Source organism: Corvus kubaryi, unplaced genomic scaffold (genome assembly GCF_017639235.1).
Source record: "Corvus kubaryi isolate FWS band 111438036 unplaced genomic scaffold, C.kubaryi_AGA036_p1.0 65436, whole genome shotgun sequence".
Lineage (NCBI taxonomy): Eukaryota > Metazoa > Chordata > Aves > Passeriformes > Corvidae > Corvus > Corvus kubaryi.
The window spans coordinates 123661-129843 of record NW_024582000.1 but is presented as its reverse complement, the minus strand read 5'-3'; positions in this window follow the sequence as shown (position 1 = coordinate 129843).

The window sequence follows — 6183 nt, the reverse complement described above, 5'->3', positions numbered from 1 at the left end:
AGCATGTATTTGAGCAGACCATGACTGTGCCTGCTTTTGTGTATTTGCAAGTAGGTCCTAACAGCCATCCAAGATAATTATCTGCATCTGCATGCCCTGTGCAGACCCATACACATGTGAGCAATTGCAACAAGCGTGAGCCCAAATTTAAATTAGTATACGGACCTGGAATTTAAAACAAAGTAGAGTGGCGGGTGCTAATAGAATTTTAAATAAAATAATTTATCCAGAAATTTTGATGATATTTCTCTTTGTGAGTAAAATCACAATAGGAAACACTGCTCTGTTTATTAATTTTATTATATAGGGGAGTGGATGTGTCAAGGACCTGTTATGTCAATGAAATAACGACCTGTCACTGACAGAAGAGGATGAGGAATTCAAAGCTGTCAGCATAACTCTGGCACTTCCACTGAAAGCATGGGTAATGACTTCAGGCTTTGATAATGACCAGCAGTACAGATCTGTTACTACAGTCTGTTTCAAGGAGAGGCAGAAACAAAGGCAAGGCATTGAACACCTCTAGTCTGAAACTGGACTTGGTTTAAAGGATGAACTTACTCCTTTTCCATTGCTCATTTGGTTAGAGTGACCTAAAACATTGCTCAGAGGAAAATGAGAGGGAGGGATGGAAAGGAACAAGCAAATATTGGATTTTATTCGCCACCCAGTACAGATTCATAGCAACATGACTACTAAAAAAAGATGGTAAACTGGCAAAAGTACTGCAGTATTTTCCTTATGGTGTGCATTGTATTACTTGGTATTGTTATCAATGTTGAAATCTTATTTTTTACAGGTAAAATAGGAAAGTAGACAAAGTTCAAAATGAACTAAACGCCACATGAAGACAGGGAATTAGTTAAAGATGTCTGAAACTGGGCTGATTATTATAGCCAGATTTTTCAAATTCCCAAGAAAGAAATGACAAGATACAGCTAGGGGTTGACAGTAGTAACCTATTAGGATGAGAAGGTCCCTGAAAGATGCAGAAAAAAAGCACCTAATGCCAAAAATTTAGTAGAGATCCAGGGGTTTTACCCATTTCTTTTGCCAATTTTCAGCTATTACTTTAATTATAAGAGGATCTAGCCCTTTATAATGCTGCTATGAGGGAGAAGGATTGTCTTTTGGGATCAAGCTTTCACCCAGAAGAACCACAAAACTACTGACCTTAAACTGGGCAGCTGTGAAGTATTTTTATTCCTTCCAAGATTTTAGAGGGAACATGTGAGCCTTTGGTATTTCCTAAAAAAACCCCAAAATAAACAGTCTGATGTTTTAACTCATCTAGTATTTCCTTGCCAACACATAGTTCAGATGAGGCTGTGTTTTTAGTTTGTTTTAGAATTTCTCTTGAGAAAGTAGTTCTTTTGAAGCAAAGCAATTACTGGAACCTGAAGCTCATTCTACAAGGATCACTTCAAAATTATTGGGATGCTTTAATATAGTCAATATTATTTTCTTCTATATATTAAATTAAAGAAAAAAAAAGATGAAATATTTATGTATCTTGATCCAAATTCTCACTTTAGCAGTATTAATCCAAAGGGTTATTTTTTTCAGCAGAACAATATGCAATATTTAAGGGTTAGTAACCTGACATTTTAGTTGCTTTATCCTTAATTGCTCTTTTTTCTAGGTGTTCATTTTCACTGTTCACCGTAGAATAAGTTCAAGTTGGTCCTGTAGTGGCAGGCCACTTAAATGCTGGTTTCTTACTGTTTTCCACAATGACTTTTAAATTGTTCCATCATTCTATTAAATGAATTAATCACTCATTTCTTTTAGTTTTTATCAATTGCTTCCATCTTGGCAGCACTGTCTGCCAAGTAAATATTGCTGCTTAAATTTACAAATTATTCCAAATCATATGTTTTGGTGATATGCATTGTACAGAAAAAAAAGGCCAACTTTATGCTTTTATACATGTGTTCTATAAATAAATTTCACAAAACTATTTACATAAAAAATGAGTCACCAAGACACACATTTCTGGTTATTTTCTAGGTCTCTAACAGTCTAAGTTAAGCAGCCTTTTTTCAGTAGTACAGGATCAACACTAAATGCTCTCTTTTTAGGAGAGGAAAAATGGAATCCAGCCAGAGCTGTTATATTGTCTTTCTAGACAAGTAAGAAAGATACAAACTAAACCATAAAGCAACTTTAATTTTAAACTTATTATTGGTTTCACCCTTAGCTGTGCCTAATTATGGGTATGAGTGACATTTATTTGTGCTTAATCATGGCTTACGCTTAATTTCAGTATGATTGGAGAAGAAAAATGCTCAGAAAGCAAAGATGAACAGTGGGCCTGCATTTAGACTTCACCGGACTCCACAACCCCAGTAAGAAGTCAGGAGACTCCTGTGCTGCTTGTTTAACCTGCACTGGAGAAAGGTAACTCCTGCAGAGAGCAGAGGGGGCTCAGGCTGAGAGCCATGAAGAGAAAACCAACACGCTTTTTGCAGCTTTTCAAAATGACACTGAGATGGTGGGTCTCAAAGCAGCTGAAGGGAGTAGCACTTTCGAGGGGAGATATGCAAATTGAAGAGGCCTCATACATCAGAGACAATTTCCCTCAAATACTGAGGTTTCTCCTTTATATACCATTGTTCTCCTTTATGTCATTCTCTAAAGTCATTCATAATGACAATTTCAGGTATTTAGAATCATGATTGTTTCTAAGTAGTCTCTGAGACAGGACACAAGAGCGACAGCAGGTGAGGAGAACAAGCCTATTCCAAGCCAAATCTTAGCACTAAGCTTTAAAGCACATCACACTGCACCTTCGTGGAGTTTCTGAGAAGTGGCCATGGCTTCCTGCTGCTTGAGCATCTCAGAACCTCTACATCCCTAATTAACTGTGGGTGAGAAGCAGAAATTCATGATCTTAAGCACCTTTATGAGCTTAGGTAAGATGTATATGACTTATATGATAGGGAAAGCACCAGGTCAGCATCCTAAAACTCCCAAAAATAACAAACATTAGAATACCAAGAAAAAGCACAATTATTTCTAATTTCACACTGCAAACATCCAGTAGAGAACATTGTGCTGAAATCTAACAGCACCCTTTCCATTCATAGCCTGATTTGGTTATAAAATAGGACAAGAAATATCTTCAAATCTCCAAGCATAATATAATCATGCCATCCACTATTTTTACTGACTTTTTAAAAATCATATTAGCATCAGCAATTTTTGCCATTTTCCTGATGTCATTATCAATAAAAATTATCATTTAGGGCTCAGACTGATTCTACTTAGCTTGGAAATCAGTCTAAAGGGAGCTGGGAAATATCTACTACAAATTGATAATGCTTTTATTATGCATCTTATTGCAGAGATACCACTGGTAAAAAATATAATGGGACAATTACACAGTTCATTACAATCCAAATATGAAAAATTAAAAAAAAAAATATGCAAGAATATGAACTTTTTTTGGCAATCAAGTCAAGTGAACAGAACATATATTGTATGTGCCCTTGACACTTGCCAAATATGCAGTTAACATTCTTCAAGTATGAGACACAGCACATTACAAGGCTTCCTTATTCCACGTTTCTTCCAGAAGCAAAAATATGCATAAAGAAAGGTAGCATGACAAAAGTATACAAGCATAATATAATTGAGATAAATGTATGTTTTCAAGATACAAGACCAAATTCTAGAAATTGAACTTCTTCTAAGTTTCAAAGTGTGTTTTTTTGATCTGTAAAATAACAGTGGAAAGTTGTCATGTAAACCACTGATGCTAAGGTTCCTTTTTTTTTTTTACTACTCACTACAGTAATTTGAAATTATCAGAAAAGAGCATTATTGGCAGCATAAATCAATAAACTGAAGGCCCTTCCTGAAGTAACTAATAAGATACAGTTAACCCTGAAATATGAATATTAAGATATGCAGTCAAAAATCAAAGAAGAATCTATCACCACCAGTAAACAGAACAAAAGCCATGTAAACCTAGCTACATAAATAGTGTGGTTGAGCACTGCAACAGGTTCCCCACAGAACTTGGTCATAGCACCAAGCCAGAGTTCAAGAAGTGTTTGGACAATGCTTTCAGGCACATGTTGGGATTCTTGGGGTGTCCTGTGCAGGGCCAGGAGTTGGACTCAATGATCCTGATGGGTCCCTTCCAACTCAGCCCATTCTGCGATTCTATGATAAATACCATAAAATTATTACGATGAATGCACGAATTGCTCTGTAAGATTAGTGTTGGCATTTATCTATAGTGTTTTAAGAAACCCAATGGTTTCTTATTTATATGAAACAACTGCAAATTTTTTTAAATCCAAAATTTCAGCTTTAAGAAGTGAGTAAGCCCGAGGTGAGACAGGCAGATGAGACCACTAGTATTATTCATTCACCTTGGGAAAACCTTGGAACTTCATGTAAGGGTGTGAAAGAGAGTTTGGTTTCATTAGCAAAAAAAAGACAGCTGGGAATTACAATGTACACTTTTAAACAAAACTCACTATAACTTGTCAAAAAATTTAGCATTGCTCACAATCTGAGGTATGTGTGGGGTGTAGCCAAAGACTGGAGGCAGACTGGTCTCACTTGAACCATTTAGAAGTGAAAAGACAGCTAACCAGTGAGCAAGCAGCCTGTTCCCTAGATGTGTTGCATTGTTTGACACAACACATTGTCATACTTAGGCAGAAAAACATAACATTTAAAGAGCAGTGATGAATAGACTGTCAGCATTCTGTTTCTTTTAGGCAGACTTTTGAGGTTTTTGGCATTTAGCAGATTTCAAGCAGTCTTCACAATAATTGCATGTGCAATAATGAACATTGGAAAATTGATGCTGAATTGTTTAGTATGCTTCTGGCTGCCCATGGATGAGTGAGGGGGCTAAGCACAAAGTTATGAGGCTGGACCTTAATGATCATAAACTCCCTCTTGAGAAAAGAAAGAGGAAATGGGGAGTACAGACCAACAGTATCAGAAAAGATGGGGGGACCTCAAAGAATGCTCAGAAAGTAGAACTCAGATGAGTAACTAAACTTACTACACAGAAGTGTGAGGTCAAACTGAGTCATCTGCACTAGGACGTCTCAACCCTCAGCAGGGTTCTCAGGCAACCTGGGGGAAACACAACAGCAAAAGTTTTTTTCGCCAACCACTAAAAACAGAGGTGACTTCTCATTTTGTGTTGAATACTAGAAGCTGTGGTACAGGATAACAAAAATTTACTTTCAATGTAGATGTAACGCAAGGAGTGCCATCATTTACTCTTGGCTACTGCAGTTTGCACAGTCCTTTACCTGAAGATAAAATCTTGTGCTAATTTCCATCAAGTCATCCCAGAATCTTTGCAGCTTTCAGTGCCATCTGATCTATTAACTTATTTAGGAACCTATCTGCCATTACTATCAGTCCTGGAAGAATCATGAAGTGATTGCAGATGTTGAATTTAAAAATCTATCTGGTAAGTTACAGTGTACCCTTTCCAACAAACATCTATATACAGGCATTTGAAGTGAGACTGAGTATAATATTTTCCATATCAAAGCATGTTTCCGTACAAAGAAAATAAGGAAACAAAGATGAGTAATAAGAATTTGAAATATATCCCTCTAAGAACAAAGTTAAGCAAGCTAAAATATTGATGCAATAATTCTAATAAAGACGAGCAAATCAGTTTGATTTAGCTGACGGCCATCAAAGTAATTTTGTTCTAAAAGATGCTAAAGCAAAACTCCCATCTCCAAACCCCAAATAAGTAAGTCAGAAGCTCACAAGCTGTACCCTCTCCAGAATTCTAAATTAATTTGCTTTTCTGTGTGAGAGAACTGTTGCAACAGGGGAGGTAAATAACATGCCCAAATGCCTGAGAGTTGTAACCCACTAAGAGGCAGACACAGAAGAAAGGTATCTCTGGAGAGAGTTCCATCCAATCTTTTAACAAGCAGCATCTATTGCCACCTGCCAACATCTCTACATCTTCTAGATGAACTTGGAAAGAAAAAAACCAAGGACTTTCACTCCCCTCTAAGAATCAAAAGCCACCAGTTTTTTTAAAGTGTTTGACAAGGACACCACCTAAATACAGGTCTTAAAAGAAATATTTGGGTGATAAACCCACACATACACCAGACCTCAGAAGCATGCTCAGTGGGGGAGCCACAGGCACCCAGACAGAAAGCAAACACAGCAGAGGTG